Raw genomic sequence first — 20,164 nt, 5'->3', positions numbered from 1 at the left:
GATTCTTGTTAAATTTAGCACCGAAATCATATATAGTTATCTAGTTTTATTGATATTAACTTTTTAGGTAAAAGTCGGCCTTGGTGTTTTGTCGGGCCTTAAATTTCTAGCGTACCTACTTTTATATTTGAAATAACTCAAAAACCATGAAGTCTACATAAAAACAAATTTCATATTCGTGATTCTTATTAAATTTCCAATCTAAATCATATATAGTTATCTTGTTTTATTGACATTATTATTTTGAAGTAAAAGTTGTGGACCGGGCCGAAAATGTCTATTGTACCTACTTTTATATTTGAAATAACTCAAAAACCATGAAGTCTACAAAAAAACAAATTTCACATTCATGATTCTTGAAAATGAAAATACAAATTTTGAATAATACAACGTTTAATTACATTACTTTTTTTTTAAATGTTTTCCGTTTTCCAATAGGCAACGTTGCAGTAGGGGGGAAGGGGTCTCTTGCTTCTGAAGTACCGGACTTATTCCCGCGTTTTTCGCCGTCATTGTGGTCGATGCATTTGCTAGATATTGTTTGCCGCCATTCTGAAAATCGTCACTGTAAGAGACTGTTGTGCAGATGTTGCGTCGCACCTTAAAACATTCTGGTAATATGTATGCGATAATTCTTCATTATCCTACTTCTACTTGCTTGGCTAATTGTCTTTTTTCAGAATTCTTTTTGGCAGATTTGGTTATCCCACTTTTGAGAAAAAAAAACAATAAAATTTAAGGGGCATCGTCTGTGGGGAACGCTTTAACAATTTTGATAAATTTGTCCTTCAGGTAAGCCATTTCTCGAAACTGTATTTCGTGATTTTAAAATATCTATTGGGTCATCTTTAGGTTACAGGAAAAGATGTACCTCAATACTTAACACCATTCGAAGAAACCTGCCTGCGCCATCCACTACTTCAAAGCATTAAAAATTCAGGCTACGTAGAACCAACACCTGTTAAGAAAGCTTCAGTTGCAGGTATTCTTGCCAAAAGAGATTTAATGGGTTGTGCTGTCACGGGCTCTGGCAAAACAGTAATCCAATTAATTAACGCTCAGTAATTTTGAAACCACTACAAGGTCCAATTGCATCTAAGGTATACCACGTATTCCACTTTGTGCTATTTGTTGCTTAAGTCATCTAACATTTAACATTTTTTTCATGCAGGTGGCGTACTTGCAACGGTTTTGAACATTGTTAGAACAAGGTGTTGCTGCTGCGTCTCATGCCATGGAACAAAAGCCAGAAGTTACACACTCGTGAATTGGCCATTCTAAGTCACCGCTACACCATGGCCACTGATGTTCCTGCCCTTGGTCTAGGTAATGCTTTATGGGTTCTTCGTTCGTTTTTTTTTCGTATTTGATGTTTGTATGGTTTTTCCTAGATATTGCTGGCGTCAACTATGTCGTAAATTATGACTTGCCAACTGAAATTGAAGAGAATGTTCATCGTGTTGGTCGAACGGGCTGAGTGGGAAATGTCGGAAAATTAATAAGGTTCTTTGACGAAGAAGAGAAGCGCCTAACGCTGGAAAGTTTGTGTCTTTGTTAACTTGGGTAAGAACCTACTCCAGTTTGGCATCTAATTATATTTCTCTGCACTTGTTTTCGTACTTATTAATCCTCCTTATTCTTTTTAGTCCAACGCCGGGTGCACCGCTATTCATGCAAGCGATGTTTTATTTCATTAATCTTTGCGAAATGGATGGGAGAGAGTGGACGACGGAATAGCACAGCTGCCCAACTTCCGAATGGTGCAATATGCGTCTTACGCTTCCAATTCCGGATTGTGTTGTCGCAACAGGATGGTTGAGCACGTTTCTCGGCTATTTTGCTTTGTGTTACTTATCTGTTTTAATATTTGCTTTTCTTTGTAAATATGTGAAGTTATTAGCTTTTAAGTTCTCGAAAAAATTACACAGATAAGTGTTGAGGGGGTGGGGGAGGGTAGTGTGATGTAAATATGAAAATAATTTGTTCGGTAGATTGAGGTAGGTGGTGCTAATCAAACCGTAACTTGCGTGGTGGCAATGTTGGATTAGGGAGTTGGTTAATTTAGTAAAGTTTCCAACTTTTGTAGGCTGAAGGTGAGGTAGGGTAGATTCAAGGATAACGAACGTTAACATCATTTACCCCGACGCATCTACCACATGTTTCTTTCATGCAATAGGTAAATGTGTGTAAGTATTGCGAAATTTAAACGAAAAAATAAACCATACAACAGTGCAGGTAAAAGTATAATTAAATTATAATAAAAGCAGCGTATATGCAGGTTATGTTGAAAACAAACCAAAAGTTGGTAAGTTAAGCACACTGACGTTGGTAGTTTTTCATTCATTTGTATAAAAACGCATAGTTAATTTATGTAACACTTAAATGTGTATAGCCATTTTTACTTATTACCTTATCTTTTCCAGGTTAAATCCAAGCATAATATAAGTGCTATAATTCCGAGCAGCCCTTCAAACTTTCGTTAAGTATTTAACCCTAGAACCATGCATGACAATAAACTGACTACCATTTTACTTAGCATTGAAATTGAATTATGTTTAAATGGACAATTTATAGCCAAAAGATAAATAAACTATCGGAATGATTCATGTTTTTATTTTTTAATCAGCGAAATTATATGGGCATTTTTTGATCTCGCGAGAGATTAACAATTAAACTTAAAGGATTTTTATCAGAAAGCGTCCCACAAACAGTATAGCCATCTATTGGTATGACATTCAGTTGAACCATTTTAGACTCGGCTAAGGACGAAGCATGTTTAAAGTAAGGTTTCGTTACTGTTTACTAACCAAAAATTTCATATTCATGATTCTTATTAAATTTACAATCTAAATGACATATAGTTATCTAGTTTTATTGATATTATGATTTTAAGTAAAAGTTCTGGAACGGGCCACTGCACCAACTTTTATATTTTAAATAACTCAAAAACCATCAAGTCTACATAAAAACAAATTTCATATTCATGATTCTTATTAAATTTAGCATCTAAATCGTATATAGTTATCTAGTTTTATTTATATTAATTTTTTAAGTAAAAGTCGGGCTTGGTGTTTTGTCGGGCCTTATATTTCTAGCGTACCTACTTTTATATTTGGAATAACTCAAAAACTATGATGTCTACATAAAAACAAATTGCACATTCGTGATTCTTGTTAAATTTAGCACCGAAATCATATATAGTTATCTAGTTTTATTGATATTAACTTTTTAGGTAAAAGTCGGCCTTGGTGTTTTGTCGGGCCTTAAATTTCTAGCGTACCTACTTTTATATTTGAAATAACTCAAAAACCATGAAGTCTACATAAAAACAAATTTCATATTCGTGATTCTTATTAAATTTCCAATCTAAATCATATATAGTTATCTTGTTTTATTGACATTATTATTTTGAAGTAAAAGTTGTGGACCGGGCCGAAAATGTCTATTGTACCTACTTTTATATTTGAAATAACTCAAAAACCATGAAGTCTACAAAAAAAATTCATATTCATGATTCTTGAAAATAAAAATAAAAATTTTGAATAATACAACGTTTAATTATATTTAAAAAAATGTTTTCCGTTTTCCAATAGGCAACGTTGCAGTAGGGGGGAAGGGGTCTCTTGCTTCTGAAGTACCGGACTTATTCCCGCGTTTTTCGCCGTCATTGTGGTCGATGCATTTGCTAGATATTGTTTGCCGCCATTCTGAAAATCGTCACTGTAAGAGACTGTTGTGCAGATGTTGCGTCGCACCTTAAAACATTCTGGTAATATGTATGCGACAATTCTTCATTATCCTACTTCTACTTGCTTGGCTAATTGTCTTTTTTCAGAATTCTTTTTGGCAGATTTGGTTATCCCACTTTTGAGAAAAAAAAAAACAAAATTTAAGGGGCATCGTCTGTGGGGAACGCTTTAACAATTTTGATAAATTCGTCCTTCAGGTAAGCCATTTCTCGAAACTGCATGTCGTGATTTTAACATTTCTATTGTGTCATCTTTAGGTTACAGGAAAAGATGAACCTCAATACGTAACACCATTCGGAGAAACCTGCCTGCGCCATCTACTACTTCAAAGCATTAAAAATTCTGGCTACGTAAAACCAACACCTGTTAAGAAAGCTTCAGTTGCAGGTATTCTTGCCAAAAGAGATTTAATTGGTTGTGCTGTCACGGGCTCTGGCAAAACAGTAATCCCAATTAATTAACGCTCAGTAATTTTGAAACCAATGCAAGGTCCACTTGCAGCCAAGGTATTCCACAAACACTTTGTGCTATTCGTTGCTCAAGTCATCTAAAATTTAAAATTTTTTTGCATGCAGGTGGCGTACTTGGAACGGTTTTGAACATTGTTAGAACAAGGTGTTGATGCTGCGTCTCATGCCATGGATCAAAAGCCAGAAGCTACCCACTCGTGAATTGGCCATTCTAAGTCACCGAATTTGCGAAATGGATGGGAAAGAGTGGACGACGGAATAGTACAGCTGCCCAACTTCCGAATGGTGCAATATGCATCTTACGCTTCCAATTCCGGATTGTGTTGTCGCAACAGGATGGTTGAGCACGTTTCTTAGCGATTTTGCTTTGTGTTACTTATCTGTTTTAATATTTGCTTTTCTTCGTAAATGTGTGAAGTTATTAGCTTTTAAGTACTAGAAAAAATTACACAGATATGAGTGTTGAGGGGGTGGGGGAGGGTAGTATGATGTACACTTGAAAATAATTTGTTCGGTAGATTGGGGTAAGTGGTGCTAATCAAATCGTAACTTGCATGGTGGCAATGTTGGATTAAGGAGTTGGTTAATTTAGTAAAGTTTCCAACTTTTGTAGGCTGAAGGTGAGGTGGGGTAGATTTAAGGATAGTGAACGTTAACATCTACCCTGACGCTTCTACCACATGTTTCTTCCATGCAATAGGTAAGTGTGTAAGTATTGCGAAATCTATTCTACCATACATAATGTGCAGGTAAGTATCTAAATTATAATGATAGGAACGTAAATGTATATGCAGGTTATGTTGGAAACTAACAAAAGTTGGTAGTTCTTTGGTGTTAATGCAGTTCATCAATATGTATAAAAACATATCAGGTAAAAGGCAGGAGTTAATATATGTAAAATTAAATATATACTACTTAATTTACTTTAGAATCGCCTGTCCTGCACTTGCACTCTGGTAATTTTAACAGCTTTAAAATGGAATTTCTTTATAATTTTCTAGCTCGAACACTTGGCTTGTTACCTGATGATCGATAGATACATTTTTCTCTTTCTGTTGCGCAGGAGTTGAGGGGATATAGCAAGTCACCTGCTGATGTATCTGTAATATGTAAACCTTCAGTTCTTAAAACATTTATATTATATTGATCTCTACTTTGCTGATAATGTTGAACATAATTTTGATCAAATGGTATATAAGTAATGATGACGGAACATATTATCTTCTTGTATAATATTGTAAATAAAAAATTATTCTTTTTTTTAAATAATACAAAGTTCGATAAAATCGTTACGTTATAGGTAATTGTGTGATATGGACATTTAAGTTACGAAATTGTTTAGTAATATTATTATTACCTAGTAATAATAGTAAGTTAATTTATTTCATTAAATTAATAAGTTATTTTGCTTTGTACCAAATCAACGCCATTTCCAAGAAAAAATTGTATTTACATGCTAAAGTACCAGAATAATACGACAAATATTGACAATTGTTCTTCATACAGATAACATTGATTTGCCAACGCCATCTCTGGAGTAACATTAGTAGCATTTGCAGGCGTTACTACAGGTATACTTCATAACTGAAGCGTAATGGCGGTTTAGTACTGAACTGCCTGTGCTGGTATACTTTTTGCTTAAATTTAGAGAACTTACAGTCCATCATATTGCATATGGTCATCTTATTCTTTGTCTATTTATTTCCAATCAGAACTAAATTTATTGCCTTAAATTCAATTCACTAAACGTTGATTTGGGGCTTACATGTCAAAATTTTACAACAGGGCGATGTTAATAACAATCCGCCTATTGGGCTTCCTCTCTTCTCATTGCCAGTGAACGACCAATCACCAACGACCTTTTGTGTACTGAACTACAGGCGTCTGCAAAATTCCATCTGGTGTGGAACGAAGAAAGTGCTCGTGTTGGAGCTGTAAAAAGCCGTAACAATAATTTCTCACTTTCTTTATTTTTCGTTATGCAGGTGAGCATAGATTTTTATCTTTTACCACGTTTTTGAACTGTTGTTATGCAAGATGAAACTTAATTGAAAACATTTTCTACTGTGTTTCCCATGCTTGTTCCAGGGTCTTCAGGTGACGCCTAGAATCAGGGAATTAGTAACGCACATCTAATCTGACTTAAACCTTTCAGGTTGCGTGGAAGGATATTACGAAAAAGAGTTAACTTTCGTGTTGTGATTTTTGTCACGCCTGACATGATGAAGGAAAAAAGGTGCCAAATCAGGCTTCATCTCCGCTCAGTGACATGGACGATGAAGAATACATTGTTGGGAAAATTCTCAGTCTGAGGTTAGTTTGGAAATTTATCTAACTTTAATGTGTTAATATAAATTGACCGTCTTGTTATTATAACTGAATCTGAAATATCATATTAGGAGAAGGATGGGTATTTGCTGATAGGGATTGGTGTTTCAAACAACAGAAATACTTGGGAGCCCAAGAAAATCTTTATTCTAATAATTTGATTGCCATTCAAAAGCAATTGTGGAGAAAGAAGAACTAAAGCCCAGGTTTGTTTCAAATTCTTAACTAGAATCAATGAACATCAAGATGTGGTCAGTAAATCTATAGTTTTCTCCTTGTCATTATGGATGCCCAGTCTTCCAACAGGATTTGATCGAAATGTAGAAGTGGAGACAATCTTAGGAGCAAGCGATGACAAAACTATACAGGTAACCATATTGATTTTTTTTGTTAAAACTTCCCCATGTCATTTTCAAGTGAGATCTTTGTTTTGCTTTTAGATAGTTGTAGGGGTGTGTAAAGATTATGGTTGCAGGGCAGGAGAGTCATTCTTTTATACAATACCTTTCCACTTTTATTATAAATTGTCTTTTTATCCGCTGAATGTAGCTGGAACATGAAATATTGGAATTTTAATGTTAGGACATTTGGCTTGCTATATCTAGTTTTATTTATATTTTATATATTCATTTCTAAATATAGTTGTAATATTATAAGTAAATTGTTATATTTTATTACAGGCTGACCAGAATTACAAACACATTGTCGCAGTGCTCAGAATAATTTGGCTTTGCATAACATTACTTCGGAAGGATAGATGTGTTATAAATTTGTAACAAGCAACAATGAATATTAAAGGTTAGTAAATTTATATTTTTCTACATGTCATTATGAATGTTTAGTAGTTTTCCTACTGAATTTGATTGTAATGTAGGTGGGGCCTTTCCCCATTTTTATTATTAAAGTCTTCGACAGGAATTATTGCACTTTTCATAAATATTTAATAGGAAATATTGCAATGTTGGTAATTGGTTGGACAATTAACTAGTTTGTGAACATACATTGTCTTATTTTATCTGTTATTTTATTTCTGATTAATTATGTTTTATTTTCTATTCTGTAAAATTTATTATTATATTTATATTGGATTTTTCTAAGCCTATCAATCGTGTTGTTATCGACAAGATGTACAAACACATTTGAATGCTCGGTGTTTAACAATGATCAAATTAATTCTGCTTAGCATAATATTTGATCAAAGTCAGAACATTTAAATTATCAGGTAGATTCACATGTGCAGAGGATACATTTTAATAGTGATTTGCAGGTGATTAAAATAAGATTGTCAAGATTGTCAATGCTTAATAATTTTTATTTACATTCAGGAGTAGCATTTCAGTGATGTGAATTAACGAACATGATTTCAGGATGAATAACAGCAATGATGAATCTAGCAGATACAATGAATACAAGATGGTACTATAAATTTTTAAAATAATTATTGAAACTTAATTTTCAATTATTCACTTAATGCAGTTTGACAGCGAATCAGAGTAAACTCTTCAGCACCTAATCGCCAAACGACTGAACAAACGTCATTTCCTAAAGAAAAGTAGTATTATTGGTAACAGTTTGAATTAATTCAAAAATAGTTTACTAACATAGATTTAGAGCTAACCTAAACAAAGTTGATTTCTTCTTACTTTCTACAACTGAAGAAGACAATGAAGCATGTTAGCATAAATTCAACTTTTCTTACAAGCGAATCGATCGATGATGGTATTATAGTTGTGGTACATTTGTATACTAATTGGTGTCTAACATAGATTTAGAACTAATTTAATCATAATTAAAATCCTCATACTTTCTACAATTAAAGACAGTTAACATAATTGTAACATAATGATATACTACACTTAACATAATGGTATACTAATTGGTGACTAACATAGATTTAGAACTAATTTAATCATAATTAAAATCCTCATACTTTCTACAATTAAAGACAGTTAACATAAATTCAACTTACCTGACAGGCGAATCGATCGACGATGGTGTTGTAGTTGTGGTACACTTGTATAGGCAAGACTCCGTACGAATGTGAATATCTAGCGTCTAGACGACGCCTTAAATACTCGCAGACACGTGTCACATTATTGCGTTCCCGGAAGTATAGTGTAGGGTAGAGGGACCTAATTCTGAAGGTCGATAGGTTGAAGGGCAAATTTTTATTTCCAGGTGAGCCCAAGGTTATAGCCATTCCTTATCAATAGACCTTACGTTACTTTAATTTTTTTTTTTGTTTCCAAGTGCCTAGAAACAGAACCTCGGGCATTCACAAAAAAAGGAGGGGGGAGACGAAGAAAAAAAAAGAATCTAGCAGCTCAGTAGCTCTTTCACCTGCACGCGGTGCACTGGTGTAGATTTGTTGCTTACAATCCACGTCTAATTATTCTTAGCACTTTAGCACGTGTTCTCAGCTCTCGTAAATCGTAGATTCATCTATTACGCTCTAATAACGCACTGAATCGGCACCTGGTTTAGCCTCTGCACTGGTTTTATTTAGTTGGGGAGTACGATAATTCTAGATGAAATAGATAAACGTAGATTAAGTTTAGGATAAGTAAATCTACAGTTATGTTAAGGATAAGTAAATCTAAAGTTAAAATTAATGCTACTTTAAGTAAGGCGTAAAGCGTAGTCCACCTCACTTCGTTATTTATGCGCAACACTATCTCAGCTATTTTCTTGCACTGTTTTATGTAATTATTTACCGTAGTCGTTCGAAAATAATTTTACTACGAACATTTGCACGTTTCTAATTCACACAGTTTACACTTGAACAAGCCAAACCCAATCCAAACAACCTCCTGACTCTTTAACTATTAATAAAAAATTTCTTTTTTCAGGAACTTTTTATCCAATGTAACTGTAATTTGTGTACTTGATGCCTGTTAGAATTAAGATGAAACATGGTGCTGTTCCAATATCGAAAAATTTTTATTTTTTTTTATTTTTGCCCCTTGCATACATACAGGAGTGCAATCTCTGGGGCCGAAGAGGACATTGGGCAACGAGGATAGCCCCGCAGCCACTGGAATATCGCCCAGGATTCCGAGGTATACAATAAAAAATTTTGTATCTATGTATTTGTTTTAAATCTTATATATCTAGGAGGGCCACATCACCACCGAAGGGGGACCGTTGGGCAACGAAGGTCACCGCCAGAATCCTAGCCCAAAATTGCAAGGTATTTAACAATTCTAAGTGTTTTATCATGTTCTATGTATTTATCTGTGTCTAGGAGGGCTGGTAACACTACTGAGGAGGATTACTGGACACCGGGAATCGCCGCCGAAGTCGCCAAGGGTTACCAGGTATTGCTTTAACAATTTTAGATGTCTAATCGTTTTTTTTATGTATTTAGAGTGGTCCACATAATCGAAGAAAGCCACTGGACAACGCGGTTCGCCGTCGGAGCCACCTCGATCGTCGCCCAAAATTGTCAAGTATTTCATTAAAAGTTTTAAGTTTTGAATTATGGTTGTATTTTGTTTTTATACATTTAGGAGGGCTACATCACCATCGAAGAGGATGCGTGACATCGAGGAGCGCCGCTGGAGCAACGAGAGGCACGGGTATTGAGGTATTGTTTAAAAATCGTTCAAGTGCTTAATCGTGTTTATTTTTTATGTATGTAAGAGGGCTGCACCACCGCCGAAGAGGATGCTGGAGCACCGACATCGTCGTCATAGATGTTACAGGTATATGTTTTACACGTTAAATTGTCTAACCATGTTTTTTTTGGTATTTTAGAGGGTTGCATCATCGCTAAGGAGAACCACTGGACAACGAGGTTCGTCGGCGGAGGCATCATAATTGTCGCCCAAAATTATCAAATATTTAATTGAAAGTTTTAAGTTTTGAACTATGATTTTATTTTGTTTTTATGTTTTTAGGAGGGCTCCGCCACCATTGAAAAGGATGTAGGACGCTGTCGGAGTCACCATGATCGTCGCCCAAAATTGTCAAGTATTTTTTTGTAAATTTTAAGCGTTACACTATGATCTAACTTTGTTTTTATTTATTTAGGAGGGCCCTACCACCATCGAAGAGGATGCGTGACATCGAGGATCGCCGCTGGAGCAACGAAATCTTCGCCATGGATGTAGCAGGTATATGTTTACACGTTAAATTGTCTAATCATTCTTTTAAATGTATTTAGAATGGCCTACATCACCACTGAAGAGGGCCACAGGGCAATGAGGTTCGCCGTCGGAGCTACGGTAATTGATGCCAAAATTTGTCAAGTATTGAATTGAAAGTTTAAAGTTTTACGCTATGATCCTGTTGTTTTTATGTATTTAGGAGGGTCCCACCACCGCCGAAGAAGACGCTGGAGGCCGAAGAGGACCGAGATCGTCGCCACGGATATTCAGGTATAAATTTTTTTTGATTTAGTGTTTAACCATATTTTTTTTTTACGTACCTAGGAGGGCCTCGCCAGAGGGGTACGTACCTAAGAGGACCGCTGGACGCCGTGGATCGCCGTGGATCGCCGTTCGAGGAATGAGGGTCGTCGCCCAGCCCCGAGATTCACGCCCATTAGGAAGATGGAAATGAAGATGGCACGGTTGAGTATTGCCAAATTGGCTTTCACTTTATTTCGTATTGTGATTTGTGTGATTGATAGATGTTTGCTTCGTTCCTTTTTCCCTCCCATTATTTTCCCTCAAGCATTATTGCTTATGATTTTACCTTTCACTGAGCACGCAATTTCACTACACCTGCACCCCACGGATCGTTCACGGCTTGTATTCGACTTAATGCACCGGGTTGGGATTAGTGGTTTAGGTAATGTAGCCCTACCTACATAGGTTACACGCGTATTTGTTTTCTGCAGGTTTGCAAAACACTAACTGCTATCGTAGAACAAAATACATTACTGCTGTATTTTGAATATTGAATGGTGACTTGAAAAATAGGAATATGAAAACAATTAATTGCTTGTGATCGGTTAGTGTACAATGATTGACAACCCGATAAAAACATGATGGGGTAATAACCCGTTCAACCTGCCCCATAAACGGAAATGAACAACCCGCTCAAAACCCGACCCGATCGAAACGGGGCTGTGAATCTGACCCAAGTCTTTCTTTCTTAACCTTCCCCTTTCCTTTTACCAATTCGATACTTCGCAACGCTGTCTTACATGTCTGCACAAGTGCACATGAAGCTCAGTGTTGTATGCGCGGAAAGTTTGTAAGCAAACAAGAAATACCGGTATATATATTTGATAATTTCATATTGGCGAAGTTCTATTTGGCATTTAATCCAGTTTTGGTAATTTTAAAATCTTAAAGACGTGTAGCGAACGGAAAGATATGGCAGCATCAAAGACAACTGACGAGCGTCGCATCGTTAAAATTAAAGGGGATTATAGTTCAACATGGCGACGATAGGACACCAACCTGTAAAGCCTTGACCACAGAAGAGAATTTAAACGAAATCGTAGAAATTCTCTTTGATTTTGAAAAACATACAAGACCTGTGAGTTGAATTTCTGTATTGTTTTGTATCTTACTTGATCCTATGCTTTGCTCACAGGTAGCTACCATTTCAGCAAGGTGCATCTTGGAACCGATTGTCCAGATCAGTTTCGGAATTAAGCAGTGGCACCTTAGCAATGAAAATATCCTAAGCTAGAACTAACGATGGAGCAAGCTAAAATCTTCGGGTCTAATAGTACCAACTGGTATGGCGAATGGGAGAGACCTCCACTCTGTCACGAGTTGTGGATATGAATGTACAAATCTATGATTACTGGATTTGACACTCAGAACTGTTCCCGTTAGAAAGGTGCACACGAATTTGGTCTTTAGTTTCTCTTATTCTTTTTAAAAAAAAAATATTTTATTTTTGATCTATATTGGAGTGAATCGAAGCTGATACAAACTTTCTTGTCATAATGCAAGAGAAGTAGGGTAAAGTTGCTGAAGCTGCAGACATGCTCCAAGGACTTCTGTTCAAGACCAGTGATTCTATGGAAAAGCTAGAAAATGTAAGACATATTAATTTTGGTTTTAAGGTCAAATAATTCTGTCATGCAATCTCATGTTCTAATACCAGTGAACAGAAGGAACTTATCTTGAAACGAATGAGATTGTTTCTTCTGCATCTGCACTCAGTTCAGTTTGAAAAAGATAAGTGTCAGATTTGTTTTTAGAGAAAGATGTGCTCAGTTTTAAATTGAAATATTTTCATGTAGGAATACTTTAAAATTGTTCCATCTGTCTTATTAAGCGTGGGAAGGTGGAGAGGAAATGTTGGTGAATTATTCATCGTTGTGTAGATTCCTGATGTTGACAAGAACAGGTATTATATCTCTACATTTGTTAACATAATCAAGCCATGTACAACACAACAGTGATCTAAGAGAAAGAGCCTCTGCAATTGTTGGTGGTTGTCGAGCTGATGTTTCGTTGACACGCTGTCAATAGTACCAACTAGTATGGCGAAGGCATAGACATTCCTCCCGACAAAGATATCATTAATAGAGGTCAGTGCAGTAAATCACATGTATAATAGAGCAAAACGTACAAGTAACTTCTTTTTGCATGTTAAAGAATCGCGATGTTATTCGATAACACGAATGAGGCGGATGAACACTTGGTAAATCTGCCTTAACTATGCAAATAAGATTGCATCACATCTGGAATTTAGCTTTGTGTAATAGGTTTAACATATCAGTAGACGTACAATTATTGCCAAAATATTGTGGGAAATGTTATGTATAAATGTGATTAATGCTTTTTTACAGATAGACCCGAATAACAGTCATTGAATGAAATGGGCATTGGAATGTGGGAGAATGAGATATATTGCCATGAATTTGAAGAAATGGTAAGTGAAGGAGAGATGATCTAACACCAATAGCCTATAAGATTGAGCGTTGTGAAAACATTACAAGTGCGTAGTTAAAGGCTAGGCAATGAAGTATGTTTCAAAATGTGCTCATTGATAATTCAATAAGGAATTATAATGTTGTAGGTCTGGGGAAAAGTAAACTGATTTAGTTTTCTTATTTAGATTTACGTGATAGGTTGTATTCATATTCCTTTATATATTTCTTCCATATTCCTTTCCGATTGGGTTTACTTAATATACTAGCCCACGGAAAAGATATGATACCCCGCGGAATAAAAATAATACGTAAAGAAACAAAGGAATAATAAACTATTTCGGATAAGCCGCTATTCAGAAAGAGGAGATAGGTTATTATTTTAACCTTAAAATTCGTGAGAAAGATATATTGTAAGAAGTACAGTAATTTATACATAATGTTAAACTGAAATGATGTAACGTGGTTATTATAAAAATATATGTGATAAATTTATCTGCAAATTGCAATAAATGACTAATTACTACATTATTATTATGTAAAAAAATATTGCACTTATCAGTAGTTACATTAACAATGCTATTACGTTATTTACATTTACAACATGTCCTACATGACGTCAAATGTTTGGTTTTTGGACTCGATCCTACGACCTATAGCGTCCCATGCCGATACTCTACATATGGGCCACCAACGACATTTACAAATTGGACGGATCGATTAGCATACAGTGTTAACCTAAGTGAAATACGATCACAGAAATAGAGCTGCTCAAATGTTTTTGATAACCATCAATGGCTCAGTGGTAGAGTACTGACCTCGTGTGTCAAAGGTCCTTGGTTCGATTCCGAGGGTAAGCATGGTGTAAATAAATGTGCATTGATACCAATGCAACTGTTGTATTCGATTTGCCTAGAAAAATATTATATCAAATACAATATCCATATAACTATTACTACAATCTCCACCAACTTGGAGTTGAACACTCAACCCTTCAGTTACAACACTGCTCCTCTACCACAGAGCTACCATTGACACATTACATATCAATGACTATTCCAAGACACTAAATTAACTACCTCCAAGCTAGCATACGTAAAAATGCTCTAAAAATCGAAATGATGTTTATAAGCAAGTCATGGCACAACGGTAAAGTACTTGCGTCAGAATTCTTAGTGCTGTGGTTCAAATCCCAGACTAACCAAAAAAATAATGCAAATCTGAATTAATGGTTGATTCAATAGTAGCAGTTGCCCTTACTCTAGCGTGAGTAATATGACATATTTGGTTCAACGCCCACAGCAACAACCTGAACGGTAATTGAAATTTAGAGGAAGATCAAGGTGGAGAATAACTTAAAGGTACGATAACCTTGATGGTAAATGACATTCGAGATCTGAGAAAGTCTAAACTGATAACCTTCAAAGGAAATGTCAAGGACAATCGCAGAGCCTGAAGTGCAAGTGTTTGACCTTGAAATTTTTGAAGGTCGAATATTTGACTTTGAAAATTTTGAAGGTCGAATATTCGACCTTGAGATATGGAATCCGGGATATGGGATATGGGATATGGGATATGGGATCCGGGATATGGGATCCGGGATCCGGGATCCGGGATATGGGATATGGGATATGGGATCCGGGATATGGGATATGGGATCCGGGATATGGGATATGGGATATGGGATATGGGATCCGGGATATGGGATATGGGATATGGGATATGGGATATGGGATATGGGATATGGGATATGGGATATGGGATATGGGATATGGGATATGGGATATGGGATATGGGATATGGGATATGGGATATGGGATATGGGATATGGGATATGGGATATGGGATATGGAATTCGGGATTTAGGATCCCATATCTCAAAAAAATTCAAGTTCAAGTCACACGTTGGTGGTCATCTATTAAAGTTATCATTTCGTTGGTAAACAACTGGACTTGGCCTTCGTCACATTACCATTGGCTTCATCATGGCTTTTCCTTCGCCGAAGGTTATTTGCCGGTATGGTACGCTTATTTACTGTGGGACTTGAACCACATCCGTCGTGTAACTCACTTTGTATAGGGCAGCAGCTGCCATTTAATGGTATTATTTAATTCGAATTTCAATTATTATCATTGGTTGGTCTGGGATTTGAACCACAGTACTATGTATTCAGACGCAAGCACTTAACCGTTGTGCCATGACTTGCTTGTAAACAACATTTCGATTTTTAGTGCCATTTTACATATGCTACCTTGGCGATAGTTAATTTAGGGTATTGGCGGAGTTATAATATTTGAATGTGTAAATGGTAGCTCAATGGTAGAGGAGCAGCTTTGTAACTGAAGGGTTGAGAGTTCAACTCCCAGTAGGATAAGTTGATTTTTAATAATTTTCTATACAGTGGAATTCAACAGTTTCACATGGTACGAATTACGAATTATTAGAACCATACCTACCTTGGATTCGAACCAAGGACCTATGAAATACCAAGTCAGTACTCTACCACTGAGCCATTGATGGTTATCATTGTAAAACATTCGTGCAGGTCCATTTGTGTGTTCGTATTTCACTTGTTAACACTGTATGCTAATCGATCCGTCCAAATTGTTAATGTCGATGGTGGCCCATACGTAGAGTATCGGCATGGGACGCTACAGATCGTAGGATCGAGTCCAAAAACCAAAAATTTGACGTCATGTAATACATGATGTAAACGTAATAGCATTGTTAATGTAAATATTGATTAGTGCAATAATATTTTTTGACTTAATAATAATGTTGTAATTAGTCATTTATTTGCAATTACCAGATAAACTAATCACAAACATTTGTTAAAATAACCACGTTACATCATTTGAGTTAAATATTATGTATAAATTACTAGACTTCTTACAATATATCTTTTTGACGAATTTTATGGTTAAAATAACCCATTTTTAATAACCAAAAATCAAATCTCCTCTTTCTAAATTGCGACTTATTAGGAAAAGCTTATTATTGCTTTGTTTTTTTACATATTATTTTCATTCCGCGGGTTATCACATCTTTTCCGTGGGCTGGTGTATTAAGTAAACCCAATCGGAAAGGAATATGAATACAACCTATCACGTAAATCTAAATAAGAAAACTAAATCAGTATACTTTTCCCCAGACCAACAACATTATAATTCCTTATTGAATCATCAAGCCAATCTTTTTGAAACATACTTCATTGCCTAGCCTTTAACTTTTCCCAACGCTCAATCATATAGACTATTGGTGTTAGCTCATATCTCCTTCACTAACCATTTCTTCAAATTCATGGCAATATATCTCATTCTCCCACATTCCAATGCCCATTTCATTCAATGACTGTTATTCTGGTCTATCTGTAAAAAACATTAATCACATTTATACATAACATTTCCAACAATATTTTGGCAATAAATGTACGGCTGCTGATATGTTCAACCTATTACAGAAAGCTAAATTCCAGATGTGATACAATCTTATTCGAACTGTTAAGCCAGATTTACCAAGTGTTCATCCGTGAAATTTACAGGGTAGGTCAGTCCTTCAGCACATTAAATTGGATTGAAATTCTTCTGTTTCGTTGACAAAGTAGTCAAAGTGGGCGGCCATCCATTAATCATCACAAGGTGTTTGGCCACGATGAGGACATTATGCTCAATAACACGTGTTTCGAAAGCTTTCCAATGTTATTCACCTTCTTCAGTACCTGTACAAAAAAGTTAATTATCCGTTTCTCCTTACTACATATGTGTCTTACTGAACTAACGTATGGAAAAGACGTCTGTTGCTGAGTGGAGTCTTGTCCCCTGCGAAGTGCTAGTTGATACTATAGGCATAGCTTACCCCAGTTGATTATCTCGGCAACGACGAGCAATTGCAAAAATCCAATGACAGACCAAAAGAAAAAGAAACTGATTAGATAAAAAAAAAATAGATATATTAAGTAAAGACTTCCCCGTTTAGACTTGCATTTCGGAATATCGTCGACAACTTTTGCCTTCAGAAAGCCGATAAGTGAGATTGAATTGTTTGCTATCAAAAGAACTCAGCAAAAGGTAAAGGTTGGTAGGTTGCATCATCATGCTAACTGTCAGATCCATTCTCTTTAACCCATCAGATACTAGATTATGTTAGTAAATGTGAAGATGTGATAACTTGTTAATCAACATAAATTTTTACCTGTAAATTGAGATATGATTAACTAACATCTCCTCCCCCCAAATAGGTGACATGGAACAATGGAAATTTTACTTGTAAAATTTCTATTTAAGATTCTGGCATATCCTTTCCAAAAGAATTGGCCATTATCTTCTTTGAATATCCTAAATAGAAGTCCTTGTTTACTGTCCTTGTTCCAAGATGAGCTCAACCTGTTTACCAATATGGGACAACAAGGATAGAATGACAGTTACTTAAAGTGAAAATCTACCAAAATTATTCTTACATTTTTCAGCTTTTCCATGGACCCGAAGTTCTTAGCACAGAGCTGCAGGACTTCACCTTTTCTCTTTCATTTGTGCAAAAATATGAGCATATTCAGCACATCGGACTTTGACACCTAAAATTAAATGTTTAATGTTAAAAAGATTAACGGCAACCAAAGCCGAAAAACATGTACACCTTGTGTGAAGTTACAATACTGAACGTGTTAATCACTTTATTCTTTATTTCCTTGGCAGGTGCCTCCTCAGCATACATAAAGCATAAAATATACACAGTTGCTTCCAAGACACACCTTCTTCAAATGGTGGCAGATTCCTGTAAGCAAAGCAGACGATCATGTAAGATACAAAGAGATACAGTAATTCAACTCACAGGGCTAGTCTATTTTTCGAACAAGAGGGAAATTTCTAGGATTTTGTTGAAATTCCCTTCTGGTCTTGGCTTTACAAGTTGGTGTGTTCTCGTCGCCATGTTGAACTCTAATCCTCTTCGACTTTAACGATGCGACATTCGTGCGTTGTGTTTGATTTTGCCATATCTTAGCCTTCATTGCAAGTCTTCAAGATTCTAGCATTTTCAAAGCTGGATTTAATGTCAAATAAAACTTGGTCAACATGAAATTCTTAGATGTATACCGGTATTTTTGGTTTACTTAAAAGCTTTCTGCACTTACAAGGCTGAGCTTCATTTGCGCTTGTGCAGCAATGTGAAACAGCGTTGCCAACCATCGAATTGGTAAAAGGAAGGGGGAGGTTAAGGAGGAAAGACTAGGGTCAGATTCACAGCCCCGCGTCGATCGGGTCGGGTTTTGCTGAGCAGGTTGTTCATTTCTGTTTATGGGGCAGGTTAAACGGGTTATTTCCCCATCCTGTTTTTATCGGGTTGACAATCGATGTATGCAACCCGATCACAAGCGATTAATTGTTTTCGTATTCTTATTTTTCAATCCACTAGTCCATGTTAAAAAGACAACAATAAGTTGCCCATTAATTCATTTTGTTTTCCTTTTTTTACTAAAGCAGTTAGTGTTCGTAAACTTGCACCAAAAAAATACTTAGCGTGAAACCTATGTAAGCTAGGCTACATTACCTAAAACACTAATCCCGACAAGGTGCAAAATAGCAAACAAACCCTGAATGAACTGTGGGGTGCAGGTGTAGTGAATTTGCATGCTCGGTGAACGGTGAAACCATAAGCAATAATGCTTGAAGGAACAGAATGGGATTCAAAAAGGAACGTAGGAAACACATCTGTTTATCACACAAATCACAATACGAAATAAAGTAAGTGAAAGCCAATTTGGCAATACTCAACCGTACCATCTTCATTTCAATCTTCCTAATGGGCGTGAATCTCGGGGCTGGGCGACGACCCTCATTCCTCCAACGACGATCCACAGCGTCCAGTGGTCCTCTTAGGTACGTACCCCTCTGGCGACGCCCTCCTAGGTACGTAAAAAAAAAAACTATGGTTAGACACTAAATTAAAAAAAATATATACCTGAATATCCGTGGCGACGATCTCGGTTCTCTTCGACCTCCAGCGTGTTCTTCGGCGGTGGTGGGACCCTCCTAAATACATAAAAACAGCGTAAAATTTTAAACTTTCAATTCAATACTTGACAAATTTGAGCAACAATTACTGTAGCTCCGACGGCGAACCTCATTGCCCTGTGGCCCTCTTCAGTGGTGATGTAGGCCATTCTAAATACATTAAAAAAATGATTAGACAATTTAACGTGTAAACATATACCTGCTATATCCATGGCAACGATTTCGTTGCTCCAGCGGCGATCCTCGATGCCCAGCATCCTCTTCGATGGTGGTAGGGCCCTCCTAAATTAATAAAAACAAAATTAGATCATTGTGTAACACTAAAAATTTACAAATAAATACATGACAATTTTGGGCGCCGATCATGGTGACTCCGACGGCATCCTACATCCTTTTCAATGGTGGCGGGGCCCTTCTAAAAACATAAAAACAAAATAAAATCATAGTTCAAAACTTAAAACTTTCAGTTAAATACTTGATAATTTTGGGCGACAATTATGATGCCTCCGACGACAAACCTCGTTGTCCAGTGGTCCTCCTTAGCGATGATGCAACCCTCTAAAATACAAAAAAAAAACATGGTTAGTCAATTAAACGTGTAACACATATACCTGTAACATCTATGAAGACGATGTCGGTGCTCCAGCATCCTCTTCGGCGTCCAGCATCCTCTTCGGCGGTGGTGAGGCCCTCTTACATACATAAAAAAAAGAAACATAATTAAGCACTTAAACGTTTTTTAAAAAATACTTCAATACCCGTGCCGA

General features: G+C 36.2%; 2 long non-coding RNA genes across 2 annotated transcripts; both read left to right on the top strand.

Moving 5' to 3' along the window:
• Positions 1-1,204: 1,204 nt before the first annotated feature.
• Positions 1,205-2,190, top strand: LOC130692762 (uncharacterized). The gene is made up of 3 exons (XR_009001541.2): positions 1,205-1,326; positions 1,392-1,563; positions 1,647-2,190. It is a non-coding gene; the product is annotated as an uncharacterized LOC130692762 (long non-coding RNA).
• Positions 2,191-9,545: 7,355 nt separating this feature from the next.
• LOC132087864 (uncharacterized) lies at positions 9,546-9,878 on the top strand. Its single transcript, XR_009420735.1, has 3 exons — positions 9,546-9,606; positions 9,662-9,737; positions 9,792-9,878. It is a non-coding gene; the product is annotated as an uncharacterized LOC132087864 (long non-coding RNA).
• The last annotated feature ends 10,286 nt before the right edge of the window (positions 9,879-20,164 follow it).

The sequence above is a fragment of the Daphnia carinata genome, chromosome 3 (genome assembly GCF_022539665.2).
Source record: "Daphnia carinata strain CSIRO-1 chromosome 3, CSIRO_AGI_Dcar_HiC_V3, whole genome shotgun sequence".
Taxonomy (NCBI): domain Eukaryota; kingdom Metazoa; phylum Arthropoda; class Branchiopoda; order Diplostraca; family Daphniidae; genus Daphnia; species Daphnia carinata.
The sequence above is the reverse complement of the archived record's forward strand: the minus strand, read 5'-3'. Positions and strand labels throughout refer to the sequence as shown.